The following is a 22,741-nucleotide window of genomic DNA, read 5'->3' on the forward strand; positions in this document are numbered from 1 at the left end:
CAAACAAAAGCTTCATTTGTCATTTTCAAAATTGGTAATAGCCCACAATCTGCTGAGTGAACAAAAAAAGTACCCATTTGCCTGTGACTCTCAGATGGATTTCTTTCCGATTTGTTTATTCTTTAATGAGACATAGCTGTTGCTGATTGTCCAGCATGAACTGACTTCTTGAACAGCTTCATGTTGCTGTACAGAGACCCACAATGCTGTTCCAAAAGAGATTACGAAGATTGACTCAGTAACAACCATTCATTTCCAAATAAGTTTGTGAGTAGCTTGGAGGTGATTTTTACTGGGGTTAGTGCTACCATGTCTGATGTCCTTGCCCTTGAAGATGAGTTTTCTAAGTCTGGAAAGGTGTGTGTCAGAATAGTGGGTAAAAAATGTGGCAGTGCATCTTGTACAGGGACACATTATTGTCTCTTGGAGTTGGCTGTGGAGAGAATGGATACGGTGCCAATCAAGGGGCTGCTTTGGCCTAGACTCAAGATTGTTTTCAGTGTTGTTGGATCTGCACCGTCATTGACACACTTCTGACTTGAGAATTGGAGGAGGGCTGCAGGCTTCGGAGTGTCAGCAGTTTCTACATCAAATCGCAGAGTCGTCTTGCTTTGTCTCTGAGTCTGTGGCCCCGAGTGATATCTAAAACCAGGTCATCTCTCTTGTGAGCTTGTTATTCTAAACTGGACATTGCGCTTTCTTTACTCAGAGAGTAGTAAGGGAATGGAATGCTTTGCTTGCAACGGTAGTAGATTCGCCAACTTTCGGTACATTTAAGTCGTCATTGGATAAGCACATGGACATACATGGAATAGTGTAGGTTAGATGGGCTTCAGATCGGCATGACAGGTCGGCACAACATCGAGGGCCGAACGGCCTGTACTGCGCTGTAATGCTCTATGTTCTAATGGTCTCTTCATTATAGAAAAGAGGTGATTGCATTTGAGCATGTGTGGAGGACATTCATCAGGATGTTCTGAGGGAGTGAAGCATTTTAACTCGATGGAGAGTCTGGATAAGTTTGAGATAACAGGAACTGTCAATGCTGGAGTCTGAGATAACACAGCGTGGAGCTGGAGGAACACTGCAGGCCAGGCAGCATCACTGTTTTATCTGGATAAGGTTGGCTTGTTTTCTTCCGAATAGGGAAGGTTGAAGAAGGTCCTGAAAAAATGGTCTGCATTCTGATGGGTCTCGGCGAGGGAAGCAGAACGACCATTCATGGGGTAGGAGGTCGGGGGGGCGGGGGGACGGGGGGGAAGAGATACATACATTTAAGCTAAAAGGTTCAGAAGGAATTTCAGGAAAGAAAAGACACCCAGAAGGTGCTGGGGGTTTGGAATTCATTGTCTGGGACTTTAGTTGAGGTGGTGGATAATCTTTTCACATGAAAGAAAAAGGGTTGGTACAGCACTTAAAATGAAATAACATTCAAGGCAACGGGCCTATTGCTAAAACATGAGCCGAATGTGAACTTAGTGTGGCTTCAGTGGTGACAGACACAATGGAATGAAGTGCTTGTTCAATTCACACAGATGATCCCTGGAATGGTAGGCTTAACCTACGATGAATGGCTAAGGATCCTGGGATTGTACTCACTACAGTTTAGAAAGTTGAGGGGAGAACTGATAAAAACTTACCAGATAATGTATGGTTTAGAAGAGGTGGACGCTAGGAGGTTGTTTCCGTTAGCAGGGGAGACGAGGACCCGTGGGCACAGCCTTAAAATTCGAGGGGTTCAATTTAAAACTGAAATCAGACGACATTTCTTCAGGCAGAAAGTGGTGGGCTTGTGGAATTCATTGCCGCAGAGTGCAGTGCAGGCCGGGATGTTGGACGCCTTCAAGGCAGAGATCGACAAATTCTTGATCTCAAAAGGAATCAAGGGCTACGCGGAGAGTGCAGGGAAGTGGTGTAAAAATGCCCATCAGCCATGATTTAAATGGTGGAGTGGACTTGATGGGGCGAATGGCCTTACCTCCACTCCTCTGTCTCATGGCCTTATGGTCCAATTCTGGAGAATTCTCTTATTCTATGATTCTGGAGCAGGGGACAGTGAGTGGACAGCACAGGACAGTTCACCTAACTTCTCCTTTACCAATCTTCTATCTGCCTCCCAACTTCTCCCTATTTTTTTCAGAATCCCCTTCTCCTCCCCCATTTTTGAAGAAGGGTCTCGACCCGAAACGTCAGCTTTCTTGCTTCTCTGATGCTGCTCGGCCCGCTGTGTTCATCCAGTTCTACACCTTGTTCTCTCAGATTCTCCAGCATTGGCAAGTTCCTACTATCTCTTGAGGAAACTTACTTGTTTTTGCACCCAAACTGTGGTGAGAATGTGGAACGCACCGCCTGTGTGGGTGGTAGAGTCAGAAACCGTGATAACATTTAACAAGTCTTTGATTGGGCATTTGCGATGCCAAGGCATACAAGGCTCTGGGTCGAGAGCTGGGAAATGTGATGAGAATAGTTCGGGACTTGCATCTTGTGAGGGCACATACAATTTGCTGAAGGGTCTGTTCCATTGCCATAGCACTCTATTATGCTGTCCCTCAATGATCCTGTGACAAGTAAGTGAAGGTTTACAGAAACAGATAGTTTTCAACGACAATGCCAAGAGGAAAAGTGATGCACAGGCAAAGTGCATGTAAGAATTTAACCAAGGATTAACACCATTCAAGAACTGGAATTTGTGCCAATGCACCAAACCTGCAGATGAAAATGCAGTGCCCAGTTTGATTGCAAACTGCAACAACCACCAGTTCGTAACATGATCAATGGAAATATCTGAATGCCTGTTGTTGTGATCTCAAGCATTTACCTGCGTCGAGTGAAATCCACCACCATAGTTCTGTTGCATCGTTAGCCACCTCGCAATCGGTGTTGCATAGTCAATATCATTCCTTGACAATGCTTGAAGCAAGGCATAAGCAGTGGTTTCCACAGTCATCGCAAAAGCCTATGCTGCTTCAATTGGATACGGCTTCTCGTCCTCCAACAATGGAGGCTTTCCAGGAACCAACATCAGAATCTGTCATTTGAGAAAGGGATTAGCTGAGAATAAAGTTTACATCATATAGATTTTTGTTTGCATTTCACCAACACAACAATGGTTTTGCTGGTCAAGATCCAGCATTATCTCACCACTGATGTCTATAACATTCTCCATACTTTCCGCTCAGTGATGGGTCCTTTTTTTTGGGAAAAATAGGCACCTTCAAATGCAAATGAATCAAGGTGAGCTTTAGTTTCTCATCAGGCTACATGGCAGTTATTACAAGATGTTCTGAACAAAAGGTGAAGGAGCAGATGAAACCATTCACCAGTCTGGATGATCTTCTTGCCCTCATCCTGAGGAGGCATCACAGATCTTAACTTACACGCAATTCAAATTATTTCATGCAATGACAAGACTGAATGTTCCGGATACTGCAAATGCCATGGCACCTGGCAGCATCCCACAAACTGTATTGGAACAATGTGCCCCAAGGTCGCCACACCAACAGTAAATGTTTTCCAGTACATTTTTAAACACTTGCAACACTCACATTTCAGAGAAAGATGACCTATCATGTAATAGTCAGACAAATTGTGCTGACCAATTATGGCCTCAATGTATTCTCAATCATCAGCAAAGTAATGCAACATCTGGATGACAGTGCTGTCAAACAGCTGCACACTTAGGTTCAGTTTACTTTTCGTCATGCTACACTTCTCATAACCTCATTCAGGATTTACCACAAATACAATCAGAGATCCTGAGCTTGAAAAGGAAGGAAAGTGCAATCTGTCATTTCCACCAAGGCAACTTCTGATTGAATGTGGTGTGAAGCAGAGGAATAGGAAGTTGAGTCAGTGGCATTCACTGGATACCTGCACTGGTTGAAGTCACGTCTTCACTTGAACCAAAGTGGAGACATGAATGTTCATTGAATATTGTCCAGGTGTCCAGCAGAATTCATGACTTTTCCAACAGTGAAGTCAACGATGAGAAAATACAGTGAGACTTGGACAACGATCAGGCTTGGCCTGATAAAGGATAAGTAACATTTGCACCATACAAGTGCGAAGCAGCAATCAGCTCCAACAAGAGCGAATATGACCATATCACAAAATTCCATGTCCTTACCCTCACATCATCCTTACATTTTTTTAAATGTGCAAGTGTTATCCAAGCCATGCAGGGTAATGGGCCAGGTGTTGGAAATGAGGTTAGAACAATTCAGTGCTTGTCTTTGACTCTCACAGAATCCGTGAGCTTAAGAATTTAATTCTCCTGTACTGTAGCCCACTGAGGTGCTTGGCTATCCACTTAATCAAGGTTAACACTGATCTAAAACTAAACTGGAACGGTTATATAATCAGCAGCTGCCAGGTCCGTGGTACAAACCGCCCTGCTGTGGGACAGGGTCAGGCAAATCCAAGTGAGTGATAGTGGTTGGAGACTCATTCGTTGGGGGCATAGTTTCTGTAGCCACATTTGAGATACCAGGGCTGTGTGTTGCTTCTCTGGTACCAAGGTCAAGGACATCTCTGAGTGGTTGCAAGAAATTCTTAAGGGGGAGGGTGAGCAGCCAGAGGCCATTGTGCACATTGGTACCAATGACGTAGGTAGAAGGAGGGATGCGATCCTGTGGACTGTGTACAAGGAGTTAGCAAAGAGGCTGAAAGGCAGGACCTAGAGGGTAATAATTTATGGGTTGCCACGAGTGCCACATGTTAGTGAGTTAAGTCAGAGAAAGATAGGTGAGATGAATGCATTGGTTAAGGAGCTGGTACTGGGGGCAGGCTTTCAGGTTCTTTCAGGTTCTTAGAGCATGGATCAGTACCTGGTGCTATGATGTTGTGGCCATAACAGAGACATGGGTTTCTCATGGGCAGGAATGGTTGCTGGATGTTCCAGGGTTTAGAACATTTAAAAAGAATAGGGAGGGGGGAAAAAGAGGAGGGGATGTAGCACTACTAATCAGAGAGAGTATCACAGCTACAGAAGCTTCCATTGTCGAGGAAGATCTGCCTACTGAGTCAGTATGGGTGGAAATTAGGAACAGCAAGGGAGTAGTCACCTCGTTAGGGGTTTACTACAGGCCCCCCAATAGCAGCAGGGAGATTGTAGAAAGCATAGGTCGACAGATTTTGGAAAAGTGTGGACGCAGTAGGGTTGTTGTAATGGGTGACTTTAACTTTCCTAATATTAGAACATAGAACATAGAACATAGAACAGTACAGCACAGAACAGGCCCTTCAGCCCACAATGTTGTGCCGACCATTGATCCTCATGGATGCACCCTCAAATTTCTGTGACCATATGCATGTCCAGCAGTCTCTTAAATGACCCCAATGACCTTGCTTCCACAACTGCTGCCGGCAACGCATTCCATGCTCTCACAACTCTCTGCGTAAAGAACCTGCCTCTGACATCCCCTCTATACTTTCCACCAACCAGCTTAAAACTATGACCCCTCGTGCTAGCCATTTCTGCCCTGGGAAATAGTCTCTGGCTATCGACTCTATCTATGCCTCTCATTATCTTGTATACCTCAATTAGGTCCCCTCTCCTCCTCCTTTTCTCCAATGAAAAGAGACCGAGCTCAGTCAACCTCTCTTCATAAGATAAGCCCTCCAGTCCAGGCAGCATCCTGGTAAACCTCCTCTGAACCCTCTCCAAAGCATCCACATCTTTCCTATAATAGGGCGCCCAGAACTGGACGCAGTATTCCAAGTGCGGTCTAACCAAAGTTTTATAGAGCTGCAACAAGATCTCACGACTCTTAAACTCAATCCCCCTGTTAATGAAAGCCAAAACACCATATGCTTTCTTAACAACCCTGTCCACTTGGGTGGCCATTTTAAGGGATCTATGTATCTGCACACCAAGATCCCTCTGTTCCTCCACGCTGCCAAGAATCCTATCCTTAATCCTGTACTCAGCTTTCAAATTCGACCTTCCAAAATGCATCACCTCGCATTTATCCAGGTTGAACTCCATCTGCCACCTCTCAGCCCATCTCTGCATCCTGTCAATGTCCCGCTGCAGCCTACAACAGCCCTCTACACTGTCAACGACACCTCCGACCTTTGTGTCGTCTGCAAACTTGCTGACCCATCCTTCAATTCCCTCGTCCAAGTCATTAATAAAAATTACAAACAGTAGAGGCCCAAGGACAGAGCCCTGTGGAACCCCACTCACCACTGACTTCCAGGCAGAATATTTTCCTTCTACTACCACTCGCTGTCTTCTGTTGGCCAGCCAATTCTGTATCCAAGCAGCTAAGTTCCCCTGTATCCCATTCCTCCTGACCTTCTGAATGAGCCTTCCATGGGGAACCTTATCAAATGCCTTACTGAAGTCCATATACACCACATCCACAGCTTGACCCTCATCAACCTTACTAGTCACATCCTCAAAAAACTCAATAAGGTTTGTAAGGCATGACCTACCCCTCACAAATTGATTGGAACCTCCTTCGAGCAGAAGATTTGAATGGAGCTGTTTTTGTAAGGTGTGTTCAGGAGGGTTTCCTAACGCAGTACGTTGACAGGCCGACGAGGGGAGAGGCCATTCTAGACTTGGTGCTCGGAAACGAGCCGGGGCAGGTATCAGATCTTGTGGTGGGAGAGCATTTTGGTGATAGTGACCATAACACTCTCTCATTCTACATAGCTATGGAGAAGGAGAGGATTAGGCAGAATGGGAGGATATTTAATTGGGGAAGAGGAAACTATGATGCGATTAGACACGAGTTAGGAAGCATGGACTGGGAGCAGTTGTTCCATGGTAAGGGAACTATAGACATGTGGAGATGGTTTAAGGAACAGTTGTTGGGAGTGATGAGTAAATATGTCCCTCTGAGACAGGCAAGAAGGGGTAAGATAAAGGAACCTTGGATGACGAGAGCGGTGGAGCTTCTAGTGAAAAGGAAGAAGGTAGCTTACATAAGGTGGAGGAAGCTAGGGTCAAGTTCAGCTAGAGAGGATTACATGCAGGCAAGGAAGGAGCTCAAAAATGGTCTGAGGAGAGCCAGGAGGGGGCACGAGAAAGGCTTGGCAGAAGGAATCCGGGAAAACACAAAGGCATTTTACACTTACGTGAGGAATAAGAGAATGGTCAAAGAAAGAGTAGGGCCGATCAGGGATAGCATAGGGAACTTGTGTGTGGAGCCTGAGGAGGTAGGGGAAGCCCTAAATGAGTTTTTTGCTTCTGTCTTTACGAAAGAATCGAACTGTGTAGTGAATGAAACCTTTGAAGAGCAGGTGTGCATGCTGGAATGGATAGAGATAGAGGAAGCTGATGTACTGAAAATTTTGTCAAACATTAAGATTGACAAGTCGCCAGGCCCGGATCAGATTTGTCCTCGGCTGCTTTGGGAAGCGAGAAATGCAATTGCTTCGCCACTTGCGAAGATCTTTGCATCCTCGCTCTCCACTGGAGTCGTACCTGAGGACTGGAGAGAGGCAAATGTAATTCCTCTCTTCAAGAAAGGAAATAGGGAAATCCCCGGCAATTATAGACCGGTAAGTCTCACGTCTGTCGTCTGCAAGGTGTTAGAATGGATTCTGAGGGATAAGATTTATGACCATCTGGAAGAGCATGGCTTGATCAAATACAGTCAACACGGCTTTGTGAGGGGTAGGTCATGCCTTACAAATCTTATCGAGTTTTTTGAGGATGTGACTAGTAAGGTTGATGAGGGTCGAGCTGTGGATGTGGTGTATATGGACTTCAGTAAGGCATTTGATAAGGTTCCCCATGGAAGGCTCATTCAGAAGGTCAGGAGGAATGGGATACAGGGGAACTTAGCTGCTTGGATACAGAATTGGCTGGCCAACAGAAGACAGCGTGTGGTAGTAGAAGGAAAATATTCTGCCTGGAAGTCAGTGGTGAGTGGGGTTCCACAGGGCTCTGTCCTTGGGCCTCTACTGTTTGTAATTTTTATTAATGACTTGGACGAGGGAATTGAAGGATGGGTCAGCAAGTTTGCAGACGACACAAAGGTCGGAGGTGTCGTTGACAGTGTAGAGGGCTGTTGTAGGCTGCAGCGGGACATTGACAGGATGCAGAGATGGGCTGAGAGGTGGCAGATGGAGTTCAACCTGGATAAATGCGAGGTGATGCATTTTGGAAGGTCGAATTTGAAAGCTGAGTACAGGATTAAGGATAGGATTCTTGGCAGCGTGGAGGAACAGAGGGATCTTGGTGTGCAGATACATAGATCCCTTAAAATGGCCACCCAAGTGGACAGGGTTGTTAAGAAAGCATATGGTGTTTTGGCTTTCATTAACAGGGGGATTGAGTTTAAGAGTCGTGAGATCTTGTTGCAGCTCTATAAAACTTTGGTTAGACCGCACTTGGAATACTGCGTCCAGTTCTGGGCGCCCTATTATAGGAAAGATGTGGATGCTTTGGAGAGGGTTCAGAGGAGGTTTACCAGGATGCTGCCTGGACTGGAGGGCTTATCTTATGAAGAGAGGTTGACTGAGCTCGGTCTCTTTTCATTGGAGAAAAGGAGGAGGAGAGGGGACCTAATTGAGGTATACAAGATAATGAGAGGCATAGATAGAGTCGATAGCCAGAGACTATTTCCCAGGGCAGAAATGGCTAGCACGAGGGGTCATAGTTTTAAGCTGGTTGGTGGAAAGTATAGAGGGGATGTCAGAGGCAGGTTCTTTACGCAGAGAGTTGTGAGAGCATGGAATGCGTTGCCAGCAGCAGTTGTGGAAGCAAGGTCATTGGGGTCATTTAAGAGACTGCTGGACATGTATATGGTCACAGAAATTTGAGGGTGCATCCATGAGGATCAATGGTCGGCACAACATTGTGGGCTGAAGGGCCTGTTCTGTGCTGTACTGTTCTATGTTCTATGTTCTATGTTCATGGATAATTGCGACCGCTTCTTGGGCAAGGGGTGACCTGTGTAAGAGGGATGGGTTGCACCTAAACTGAACGGGAACAAATACCCTCACAGGGAGGTTTGCTAGTGCTACTTGGGAGGATTTAAAGACTGGCAGGCAGCTGGGAACCAGAGCAGCAGGTCAGCAAGTAGATGAATTGATGGCAGGTACATGCTAGGACCAATAAATCAGAAAAGAATGGCAGTCAGAGACAGGTACATGAACATGATGGCACGAACAAGCTGAAATATGTTTATTTCACTGCAAGGAGTATTACAGGTAAGGCAGATGAGCTTCGAGCCTGGATCAGTACATGGGACTCTGATGTTGAGGCCATTACAGAGGCTTGGTTGAGACAGAGACCGGACTGGGTGCTCAATGTTCCAGGGTTTCATTGCTTTAGACAAGATAGAGGGGAAGATAAAAGAAGGAGGTGCACTCCTAACCTGTGGGAAATGTTACATCTGTACCTAGAAAAGACATTCTGGAGGGCTTGCCCACTGAGGCAACAGAGGTAGCGTTCAAAAATAAGATAGACACAATCACTCTGATCAGATTAAACTAATAGCCTGCTCCCCTGTTGCCACTGACACACTGAGGAACAACTATGTAGGCAGCTTTTGAAACGATGCACTAACTCAGAGTTGTCACAGTCAGTGAATTTAACCTCCCCGGTATTGACTGGGACTCCCTTACAACAAGAGTTTAAATGAGGCTGAATTTGTTAAGTCTATCCAAGAGAGTTTCTTGACACAGTATGTGGATAGAAGATGGGCCATACTGGACTTTGTCCTGGTCAGGTAACTGGTGAGAAGGGTGGGAAAGCATTTTGGAAATAGTGATCACAACTCCTTAAATTTTAAGATTGCTATGAAGAAGTATAAGTCAGGACCTTGGGGGAGAGTAAATTATATCAGTTTTAGGTAGGAGCTGGGGAGTGTTAATTGGGAGGAGCTGTCACATTTGCCATATGGGAATTGTTTAAAGGCCTGCTTATGAGTTTAGGATCAGGAAGGAGGAAGGACAAGGATGGCAAGGTAAAAGACCCTTGGATAATTGGGGAGGTTGTGAAGTTAGTCAAAAGGGAAAAACAAAAATATGTCAGGTTTAGGAAGCTAAAATCGAACAGGGCTGACATAAAGAAAGCAGAAAAAGAAAGGCGATCAAATGACCTTGGCAAGGAGGGTTGAAGGAAATCCCAAGGCATTCTGTGCATACATCTAAAACAAGGGGATAAATAGCAAGAAGGTACGACCATTCAGGATAAAGGAGGGAACTTGTGTTTGGGAGCAGAGGATGTGGGCAAGATCCTAAATTAAGTCCGTGCATCACTATTCACTCAGGCGAAGGGTGTGGAGGATAGTGGGATTTGTGTGGAGCATGCTCATATGATAACAGCATTTTGAAATCAAGAAAGAGCATTAAGGTGGATAAGTCCTCAGGACCCAATGATATCTCCTCAAGGTTTTTGAGCGAGGTGAGAGAAGAGATTGTCGGGGCATTCAGCAATATCTTTGTATCCTTGGTAGCCACTGGAGGGGTACTGGAGGATTAGCAAGTTGCTAAATGTTCTTCTTCTGTTCAAGAAGGGAAATAGGGTCAATCCAGGAAACTCTCGACTCGCGAGTTTCTCATCGTTCATTGGAAGCTATTGGAGAGAATTCTTAGGGATTGTATTTATCTGTATTTGGAACAGCATGGCCTCATTCGGGACAGTCAGCATGGCTTTGTGCAGGGCAGGTCATGTCTTACTAACTTGACTGAATTTTTTGAGGAGGTGACGAATGTGATCAATGAAGGTAGAGCAGTGGATATTGTTGACATGGATTTTAGCAATGCTTTCAACAAGGTGCCTCATGATAGGATCATCCAGAAAATTAAGATGCACCGAGTCAATGGTGGCTTGGATGCTTGGATTCACAACTGGCTTGCCCAGAGAAGACAGAGGCAAGAGGTGGAATGGTGCTTTTCAGGCTGTAGATCCAGGACGATTGGTGTTCCGCAGGGATCTGTGCTGGGACCTCTGCTGTTTGTGGTCTATACAAAATGACTGAGGTGAAAATATAGATGGATGGGTTAGCAAGTTTGCAGACAATAGAACGATTGGGAGAATCAGGATGAGTGTCGACGTCATAAAAGGATACAGATCAGTTGCAGAAACGGCAAGTGGATTTTAATCCATTAAATGTGAGATGCTCCACTTTGGGAAATCAACTATTACAGAAAAATATACAGTTAATGGCACCCCTCAGTGCAGAATTGTTAAGGTGGGGATGCAGGTGCACTCAATCTGTTCATTGAGAACTATCGACGTGATATCACCTCAATTTCTCTGTTCCCTGCACCAAACCCAACCTACGTCCTGCCCAACTGACTGCCCTCCACGCACTCATATCTCACCCTGACTTTGTGATTAAGCCTGCCGATAAGGTGGTGCTGTTGTGGTCTGGTGAGCTGAAGTCTACCTTGCAGAGGCTGAGCGCCAGCTCTCAGATACCTCCTCCGACTTCTCCTGGACCATGACCGCACCGGGCCATTGTATCTACTACAGTTACTGATCTTGGTCTATCTGGTGATCTTCCCCCTCTGTTTCCAAGCTGAAAGGCCACAGCTCCCCACAGGTTGCTCCTACGTCCCCCTAAAAATCCACAAATGAGACTGTCCTGGCAGACCCATTGTTTCAGCCTGTTCCTGCCCCACAGAACTCATCTCTTCCGACCTTGACTCAATCTTCTGTCCCCTGGTCCAAGCACTGCCCACGTACATCCAGAAATACTCTGATATTTTACGCAGTTTTAAAAACATCAGTTTGCCGGTTCCAGCTGCGTCCTCTTTACCATGAACGTGTAATTCCTTTACACATCCATTCCCCACCAGGAGGTTCTTAGGGCTGTCCCCTTCTTCTTGGAGCAAAGACCTGAACATGCCCCTTCCACAACCACCCTCCTCCACTTGGTCGACCTCATCCTCACCCTCAACAACTTGTTGTTTAACTCCTTTCATTTTCTTCGGGTAAGAGGAGCAGCTCCGGGCACCTGCGTGGGCCCGAGTTAAACCTGTCTCTTCACGGGGTACGTGGAACATTCCCACCCACAACACTTTCTCCGATACATCAATGATATCATCCGGCTGCTTCTCTCTCTTGTCTGAAATTGGAAAACTTCATCAACTTCGCCTCCAATTTCCATCCTGCCCTCACTTTCACCTGCTCTACCTCTGACTCCACCCTTCCCTTCCTCAACATTTCTGCTTCCATTCCTGGGGGTAGGCTTCGCACGAATACCCATTACAAACTCTCTGACTCTCACAGCTACCTGGTCTATATATCCTCACACCCCACTTTCTGTAAAGACTCCAACCTCTTATCTCACTTCCTCCATCTCCATCGAACATGTTCTCATGAGGCCAACATCAACAAGGGAGCCTCCAAAATGTCCATCTTCTTCCTCAACTGAGGATTCTCCGGCTCCGTGGTCGACAGGGCCCTCAACTGTGTCCAACCCAGCACTTCTGCCCTCACCTTTTCTCTTCCCTCCCAAGATAGCAATAAGGTTCCACTTGACCTTACCTATCAACCCACATGCCCACATCCATACAAACATCAGGCACCATTTCCACCACCACCAGCAGGATGCCGCCACCAGACACATATTCCCCTCCCCTCCCTTATCCGCCTTAACCGGATCACCAGGAGGAAATGCAAGCAGACACGGGGAGAACGTGCAAACTTCGCACAGACAATTGCCCGAGGCTGCAGTGCGAACCACTGAGCCACCGTGCTGCCCAGAATCTTGGTGGTGTGGATGAGCAGAGAGATCTCGGTGTCCATGTGCGTAGATCCCTGAAAGTTGCCACGCAGATTGATAGGCTTATTCAGAAGGCGTACGGCGTGTTAGGTTTTATTGGTACAGAGATTGAGTTTCGGAGCCATGAGGTCATGTTGCAGCTGTACAAAACACTGGTGCGGCCGCGCTTGGACTATTGCGTACAGTTCTGATCGCCACATTATCGGAAGGATTTGGAGGGGGTTTATTAGGATCTTGTCTGGTGTGGAAGGAAGGTCTTATGAGGAAAAGCTTCGGGACTTGAGGCTGTTTTTGTCAGAAGAAGGTGAAGAGGCAACTTAATAGAGACATACAAGATAATCAGAGGATTAGATAGGTGGACAGCGATAGTCTTTTTCCTCGATGGTGATGGTGAGCACGAGTGGAGATAGGTTTAAATTGAGGGGAGATAGATATGGGACACATGTCAGAGGGAGGTTCTTTATTCAGAGAGTAGTATGGGTGCGGAATGCCCTGCCTGCAACAGGAGTAGATTGCCAAGTTTAAGGGCATTTAAATGAACATTGCTAAATATATGGATGGTAATGGAATAGTGTCGGTTAGATGGGCTTCAGGTTGGATTCACAGGTTGGCGCAACATCGAGGGCCGAAGGGCCTGTACTGCGCTGTAATGTTCTATGTTCTATGTCATAATACTTCAGTGAATTCTGGTTACCCTGCCGTAGGAAGAATGCTGTTAAACTATACAGAGTGCAAAAATAATTACAAAAGGTCATTGCCGGGACTGGAGGGTTTACGAGGAGTGGTGGATAGGCTCGGACTTTTTCCCTGGTGTATCGGAGACGAAGGGGTGACTTTCCAGAGGTGTAAAAAATCATGATGGGCATTGATAAGGGGAATAACCAAGGTAGGGGAGTCCAAAGCTAGAAGGGAGTAGGTTCAAATGTGAAAGGGGAAAGATTTAAAAGTGACCCGACCGGCAACTTTTCCCACACAGAGGGTTGTGCGTGAATGCAATGAGCTGCCAACAGACGTGGTAGAGGCAGATAAAATTTCTGTATTTAAAAGACATTTGGACAGGTACACAATGAGGAAAGGTTTAGACGGATACCAAACGCAGGCAAATGGGACCGGTTAAGTTTGGGACACCTGATCAGTACAGATGATTAGGAGTGAGGGTCCTGATTCTGTGCTGTATGACTCTATGAATCTATGACTGAAGAGCTAACTAGGTGTGTGGATGAGGGCAATGCATTTGACACAGTCTACTTGGGCTTCAGCAGAGCTTTTGACAAGATTCCCCATTTGAAGACTGTTAGAACAGGAAACAGTCCATGGGATCCGAGGACACATGTGCACAGGAAATCATAACTCATGTAATTTGAATGAGTTTTTTAAAGTAGTAATGAAGAACATTGATTGAGGCAGAAACATGGACGTATATGGGTTTCAGTCAGGCGTTCAAGAAGGTTCCTCACAGTAGTCCAAGAGGGAAGTTAAATCACACGGAGCACAGGGAGAGCTCGCCATAGAAGATAGAACATAGAACATTACAGCACAGTACAGGCCCTTCGGCCCTCGATCTTGTGCTGACCTGTCATGCCGATCTCAAGCCCATCTAACCTGCACTATTCCATGTACGTCCATATGCTTGTCCAATGACCACTTAAATGTACCTGAAGTTGGCGAATCTACTACCGTTGCAGGCAAAGCGTTCCATTCCCTTACTACTGTCTGAGTAAAGAAACTACCTCTGACATCTGTCCTGTATCTTTCACCCCTCAATTTAAAGCTCTGCCCCCTCGTGCTCGCCATCACCATCCTAGGAAAAAGGCTCTCCCTATCCACCCTATCTCACCCTCTGATTATTTTATATGTTTCAATTAAGTCACCCCTCAACCTTCTTCTCTCTAATGAAGACAGCCTCAAGTCCCTCAGCCATTCCTCGTAAGACCTTCCCTCCATACCAGGCAACATCCTAGTAAATCTCCTCTGCACCCTTTCCAAAGCTTCCACATCCTTCTTATAATGCGGTGACCAGAACTGTATACAATACTCCAATGCGGCCGCACCAGAGTTTTGTACAGCTTCACCATAACCTCTTGGTTCCGGAACTCGATCCCTCTATTAATCAAAGCTAAAACACTGTATGCCTTCTTAACAGCCCCGTCAACCTGGGTGGCAACTTTCAAGGATCTGTGTTCATGGACACCGAAATCTCTCTGCTCATCTATACTACTAAGAATCTTACCATTAGTCCTGTACTTTGCCTTCTGGTTACTCCTGCCGAAGTGCATCACCTCACGCTTGTCTGCATTAAACTCCATTTGCCACCTCTCAGCCCAGCTCTGCAGCTTATCTGTGTCTCTCTGCAACCAATCCTTTGTCACTATCCACAACTCCACCTATCTTAGTGTTGTCTGCAAATTTACTAACTCATCCTTCACTGCCCTCATCCAGGTCATTTATAAAAATGACAAACAGCAGTGGACCCAACACCGACCCTTGCGGTACCACCAGAAACTGGTCTCCAGGATGAACGTTTCCCATCAACTACCACCCTCTGTCTTCTTTCAGCAGGCCAATTTCCGATCCAAACTGCTATATCTCCCACAATTCCATTCCTCTGCATTTTGTACAATAGTCTGTTATGGGGAACCTTATCGAACGCCTTGCTGAAATCCATATACACCACATCAACCGGTTTACTCTCATCTATCTGTTTGGTCACCTTCTCAAAGAACTCAATAAGGTTTGTGAGGCACGACCTACCCTTCACAAAACTGTGCTGACTATCCCTAATCAATTTATTCTTTTCTAGATGATTATAAATCCTGTCCCTTAGAACCTTTTCCAACACTTTACCAACAACTGAGGTAAGGCTCACTGGCCGATAATTACCAGGGTTGTCTCTACTCCCCTTCTTGAACAGGAGAACCACAATTGCTATCCTCCAGTCATCTGGCACTATTCCTGCAGACAATGACGAGTTAAAGATCAATGCCAAAGGCTCGGCAATCTCCTCCCTGGATTCCCCGAGGATCCGAGGATAAATCCCATCCGGCCCAGGGGTCATAGCTGTCTTCACCCTCTGTAGGATTTCAAATACCTCTTCCTTGTGAACCTCAATCCCACCTCGTCCAGTAGCCTGTATCTCTGTATTCTCCTCGACAACGTTGTCCTTTTCTAGAGTGAATACTGTTGAAAAATATTCATTTCACGCTTCCCCTATCTCATCTGACTCCACACACAACTTCCCACTACTATCCTTGATTGGGCCTAATCTTACTTTTCTCATTCTTTTATTTCTTAAATACCGATAGAAAACCTTACGGTTTACCCTGATCCTATCCGCCAACAAATTCTCAAGTCTCCTCCTGGCTCTTCTGAGCTCTCTCTTTCGGTCTTTCCTGGCTACCTTGTAACCCTCAAGCACCCTGACTGAGCATTCACATCTTATAGTAACAGAAGCCTTCTGCTTCCTCTTGACCAGAGATTCCACTTCCTTCGTAAACCACGGCTCAAGCGCTCTACAGCTTCCTCCCGGCCTGACAGGTACATACTTATCTAGGACACACAGGAACTTTTCCTTGAATAAGCTCTACATTTCTATTGTGCCCATCCCTTGCAGTTTCCTTCCCCATCCTATGCTCCCAAAATCTTGCCAAATCTCATCGGAATTGCCTTTCCCCCAGATATAACTCTTGCCCAGTGGTGTACACCTCTACCTTTCCATCACTAAAGTAAACATAACAGAATTGTGATCGCTGAGGTTGGCAGTTTATTATCTTAGAATTGTGATCGCTATCACCAAGGTGATCACCTACTTCCAAATATAACACCTGGCCAGGCTCATGACCCAGTTCCAAATCTGATGCGGTCACTGCACTCCAATTCCATTAGTCACTACATCCCACTTCCCTCAGTCACTGCATCCCACTTCACTCAGTCACTGCACCCCAAGGGCCGTCAGGCACTGCATCCCTATTACCTCATTCACTCCTTCCCATTACGTAAGTCACTGCATCCCATTTCACTCAGTCACTACATCCCACTTCACTCAGTCACTGCCTCCCATTTCCCACGGTCACATCATCCCATTTCACTCAGTGACTGCATCCCATTTCACTCAGTCACTGCCTCCCATTTCAGTGAGTCACACCCTCCCATTTCAGTGAGCCACACCCTCCCATTTCAGACAGTCACTGCATCCCATGTCCCCAGAGTCACTGCGTCCCATTACACTCAGGCACTGCATCCTATTTCCCTCAGTCACTGCATCAAATTTCACTCAGTCTCTGCTTCCAATTTCCCTCAGTCACTGCATCCCAGTTCACTCAGTCAGTGTTTCCCATTACACTCAGTCACTGCGTCCCATTTCCCTCAGTCACTGCAACCCATTTCACACAGTCACTGCATCTCCTTCCCCTCAGTCAGTGCATCTCATTTCCCTCAGTCACTGCATCTCATTTCCCTCAGTCACTGCATCTCATTTCCCTCAGTCACTGCATCGCATTGTCCTCAGTCACGGCATCCCATTACACTCAGTCACTGCATCCTATTTCCCTCAGTCACTGCATCCCAATTCACTCAGCCACTGCACCCCACTTCACTCAGTCACCGCATCCCATTTAACTCAGTCACTGCCTCCCATTTCAGTCAGTCACTGCATCCCATTTCACTCAGTCTCAGCATCCCATATCACTCAGGCACTGCATCCCATTTCCATCAGTCACTGCATCCCATTTCCTTCAGTCACTGCATCCCATTACACTCAGTCACTGCATCCCATTTCACTCAGTCACTGCATCCCTTCTAACGGAGACAGTGAATCCTATTCAACTGCAACAGTGAATCCATTTCGATCATCACCACACCCAATTCCCCACAGTCACGGCATCACATTACACTGTCAGTGCATCCCATTACAGTCAGCCACTGCATCCTATTTCCCTCAGTCACTGCGTCCCATTTCACTCAGTCAGTGCATCCCATTTCCCTCAGTCAGGGCGTCCCATTTCACTCAGTCACTACATCCCATTTCACGCAGCCACTGCATCCCATTTCACTCAGCCACTGCACCCCATTACACTCAGTCACTGCATCCCATTACCGTCAGCCACTGCATCCCATTTCACTCAGTCACTGCATCCCATTTCCCTCAGTAACTGCATCCCATTTCCCTCAGTCACTGCATCCCATTTCATTCAGTCACTGCACCCCAGTTCACTCAGTCAGTGCATCCCATTTCCCTCAGTCACTGCGTCCCATTTCCCTAAGTCACTGCAACCTATTTCCCACAGTCACTGCATCTGCTTTCCCTCAGTCACAGCATCCCAATTCACTCAGACAGTGAATCTCATTGAACTGAAATGGTGCATCCCCTTACCCTCAGTCACAGCATTCCATTTCCCAGAGTCACTGCATCTCCTTTCCCTCAGTCACTGCATCTCATTTCCCTCAGTCACTGCATCCCATTTCACTCAGCCACTGCATCCCATTTCACTCAGTCATTGCATCCTTTTTCACTCAGTCACTGCATCCCATTTGACTCAGTCACTGCATCCTATTTAACGGAGACGTTGAATCCTATTCAACTGAGACAGTGCATCCATTTCCATCAGTCACCGCACCCTATTCCCCTCAGTCACCGCATTCCATTTCCCTCAGTCACCACATTCCATTTCCCTCAGTCACCGCATCCCATTTCCCTCAGTCACCGCATCCCATTTCACTCAGTCACGCATCCCATTTCCATCAGTCACTGCACCCCATTTCACTCAGTCACTGCATCACATTACCCTCAGTCACTGCATCACATTACCCTCAGTCACGGCATCCAATTACCCTCAGTCACGGCATCCCATTTCACTCATTCACAGCTTCCCATTTCACTCAGTCACTGCATACCATTTCCCACAGGGACGGCATCTCCTTTCCATCAGTCAACGCATCACATTTCGCTCAGTCACTGCATCCCATTTCATTCAGTCACTGCATCCATTTCCCCACAGTCTCCGCATCACATTTCACAGAGACACGGCGTCCCATTTCACTTCGCCACTGCAACCCGTTACCCTCAGTCACAGCATCCCGTTTCCACAGTCACTGCATCTCCTTTCCCCAAGTCACGGCATCCCATCTCCACGGTCACTTGCACCCATTTCATTCAATCACTGCCTCCCATTTCCATCACTCACTGCATCCCATTTCCAAAAGTCACTGCATCCTATTTCCCTCAGTAACTGCATCCCATTTCCCTCAGTCACTGCATCCCATTTCCCTCAGTCCGTGCATCCCATTTGCAACAGACACTGCATTTAATCTCCATCAGTCACTGCATCCCACTTCACACAGTCATTGCAGCTCATTTCACTCAGTCACTGCATCCCATTTCACTCAGTCACTGCATCCCATTTCACTCAGTCACTGCATCCCATTTGCATCAGACACTGCATCCCATTTGCAACAGTCACTGCATCTCACTTCACTCATTCACTGCATCCCATTTCCCACAGTCACTGCATCCCATTTCACTCAGTCACTGCATCCCATTTCACTCAGTCACTACATCCCATTTCACACAGTCACAGCATCACATTTCACACAGTCACTTCATCTCGTTTCCCACAGTCACTGCATCCCATTTCCCACAGTCACTGCATCTCCTTTCCCTCAGTTACTGCACCTCATTTCCTCACTCAGTGCAACCCATTTCCCACAGTCACTGCAACCCATTTCCCACAGTCACTGCATCCCATTTCCCTCAGTCACTGCAACCCATTTCCCTCTGTCACTGCATCCCATTTCCCTCAGTCACTGCATCCCATTTCCCACAGTCACTGCATCCCATTTCCCACAGTCACTGCATCCCATTTCCCACAGTCACTGCATCCCATTTCACACAGTCACAGCATCACATTTCACACAGTCACTTCATCTCGTTTCCCACAGTCACTGCATCCCATTTCCCTCAGTCACTGCATCCCATTTCACGCAGTCACTGCATCCCATTTCTCACAGTCACTGCATCCCATTTCTCACAGTCACTGCATTCATTTTTCATCAGTCACTGCATTCAATTTCCATCAGTCACTGCAATGCATTCCACTCTGTTACTGCATCCTATTTCACTCAGTCACGGTGTCCCATTTCACTCAGTCACTGCATCACATTTCACTCAGTGACTGCATCCCATTTCACTCAATCACTGCCTCCCATTTTCCTCAGTCACTGCAACCCATTTCCCACAGTCACTGCGTCTCCTTTCCCTCAGTCACAGCATCCCATTTCACTCAGTCAGCGCATCCCATTTCCCTCAGTCACTGCATCTCATTTCACTCAGCCACTGCATCCCATTTCACTCAGCCACTGCATCCCATTTCACTCAGCCACTGCATCCCATTTCACTCAGCCACTGCATCCCATTTCACTCAGCCACTTCATCCCATTTCACTCAGTCACTGCATCCCATTTCCCACAGTCACTGCATCATATTCACGCAGTCATTGCATCCCATTTCACTCAGTCACAGCATTCCATTTGACTCAGTCACTGCATGCTATTTAACGGCGACAGTGAATCCTATTCAACTGAGACAGTGCATCCATTTCGCTCAGTCACCGCACCCTATACCCCTCAGTCACCGCATCCCATTTCACTCAGTCACGGCATCCCATTTCACTCAGTCACCGCATCCCATTTCCATCAGTCACTGCATCCCATGACCCTCAGTCAGTGAATCCCATTTCACTCAGTCACTGCATCTCATTTCACTCAGTCACTGCATCTCATTTCACTCAGTCACGGTGTCCCATTTCACTCAGTCACTGCATCCCAATTCACTCAGTCACTACAACCCATTTCCCACAGTAATTGCAGCCAATTTCACTCTCTCACTGCATTCAATTTCCATCCGTCAGTGCATTCAATTTCCGTCAGTCACTGCATCGCATTTCACTCAGTCAGGGCATCCTATTTCACTCAGTCACGGCATCCTATTTCACTCAGTTCCTGCATCCCATTTCCCTCAATCACTGCATTCCATTTCATGCAGTCACTGCATCCCATTTCACGCAGACACTGCATCCCATTTCAAGCAGTCACTGCATCACATTTCAGGCAGTCACTGCATCAGATTTCACTCAGTCACTGCATCACATTTCACTCAGTCACTGCATCTCCTTTCCATCAGTCACTGCATCTCCTTTCCATCAGTCACTGCATCTCACTTCACTCATTCACTGCATCCCATTTCACGCAGTCACTGCATCGCAGTTCACACAGTCACTGCATCCCGTTTATCATCTGACGCTGCATTCAAGTTCCATCAGGTACTGCATCCCATTTCCTCAGTCACTGCATCCCATTTCCCACAGTCACTGCATCGCATTTCACTCAGTCACTGCATCCCAGTTCACTCAGTCACTGCATCCCATTTCCCACAGTCACTGCATCCCATTTCACACAGTCACAGCATCACATTTCACACAGTCACTTCATCTCATTTACCACAGTCACTGCATCCCATTTTCCTCAGTCACTGCATCCCATTTCACGCAGTCACTGCATCGCATTTCACTCAGTCAGGGCATCCTATTTCACTCAGTCATGGCATCCTATTTCACTCAGTCAGGGCATCCTATTTCACTGAGTCACTGCTTCCCATTTCCCTCAGTCACTGCATCCCATTTCATGCAGTCACTGCATCCCATTTCACGCAGACACTGCATCCCATTTCACGCAGTCTCTGCATCACATTTCAGGCAATCACTGCATCACATTTCACGCAGTCACTGCATCACATTTCACGCAGTCACGGCATCTCCTTTCCATCAGTCACTGTATCTCCTTTCCATCAGTCACTGCATCTCACTTCACTCATTCACTGCATCCCATTTCACGCAGTCACTGCATCCCATTTCACAGAGTCACTGCATCCCGTTTCTCATCTGACGCTGCATTCAAGTTCCGTCAGGTACTGCATCCCACTTCCTCAGTCACTGCATCCCATTTCCCTCAGTCACTGCGTCCCATTTCACTCAGTCACTGCGTCCCATTTCACTCTGTCACTGCATCCAATTTCCCTCAGTCACTGTAACCCATTTCACTCAGACACTGCATCCCATTTCTCTCAGTCACTACATCCCATTTCCCACAGTCATTGCATCCAATTTCACTCTCTCACTGCATTCAATTTCCATCTGTCACCTCATCCCATTTCACTCAGTCACGGCATTCCATTTCACTCAGTCACGGCATCCCATTTCCCTCAGTCACTGCATCCCATTTCACTCAGTCACGGCATCCCATTTCACTCAGTCACGGCATCCCATTTCACTCAGGCACTGCATCCCATTTAACGGAGACAGTGAATCCTGTTCAACTGAGACAGTGAATGTATTTCCATCAATCACCACACCCAATGCCACACAGTCACGGCATCCCATTTCACTCGGTCACTGCATCCCATTTCTCTCAGTCACAGCATCCCATTTCCCACAGTCATTGCATCCAATTTCACTCTCTCACTGCATTCAATTTCCATCTGTCTCTGCATCCCACTTCACTCAGTCACTGCATCCCATTTCACTCAGTCACTGCATCCCATTTCACTCAGTCACGGCATCCCATTTCCATCAGTCACAGCATCCCATTTCCATCAGTCACTGCACCCCATTTCACTCAGTCACTGCATCACATTACCCTCAGTCACTGCATCACATTACCCTCAGTCACTGCATCACATTACCCTCAGTCACGGCATCCAATTACCCTCAGTCACGGCATCCCATTTCACTCATTCACAGCTTCCCATTTCACTCAGTCACTGCATGCCATTTCCCACAGGGACGGCATCTCCTTTCCATCAGTCAACGCATCACATTTCACTCAGTCACTGCATCCCATTTCATTCAGTCACTGCATCCATTTCCCCATAGTCTCCGCATCACATTTCACAGAGACACGGCGTCCCATTTCACTTCGCCACTGCAACCCGTTACCCTCAGTCACAGCATCCCGTTTCCACAGTCACTGCATTTCCTTTCCCCAAGTCACGGCATCCC

General features: G+C 46.8%; 1 long non-coding RNA gene across 1 annotated transcript in view; it reads right to left on the reverse strand.

Moving 5' to 3' along the window:
* Positions 1 to 2,859: 2,859 nt before the first annotated feature.
* LOC132207872 (uncharacterized) overlaps positions 2,860 to 22,741 on the reverse strand; it is a 157,080-nt gene continuing 137,198 nt past the window's right edge. Inside the window, exon 3 of the long non-coding RNA XR_009443941.1 lies at positions 2,860 to 3,028. This is a non-coding gene — a long non-coding RNA (uncharacterized LOC132207872). The remainder of the gene's footprint in view (positions 3,029 to 22,741) is intronic.

Source organism: Stegostoma tigrinum, unplaced genomic scaffold (assembly GCF_030684315.1).
Source record: "Stegostoma tigrinum isolate sSteTig4 unplaced genomic scaffold, sSteTig4.hap1 scaffold_191, whole genome shotgun sequence".
Taxonomy (NCBI): Eukaryota; Metazoa; Chordata; class Chondrichthyes; order Orectolobiformes; family Stegostomatidae; genus Stegostoma; species Stegostoma tigrinum.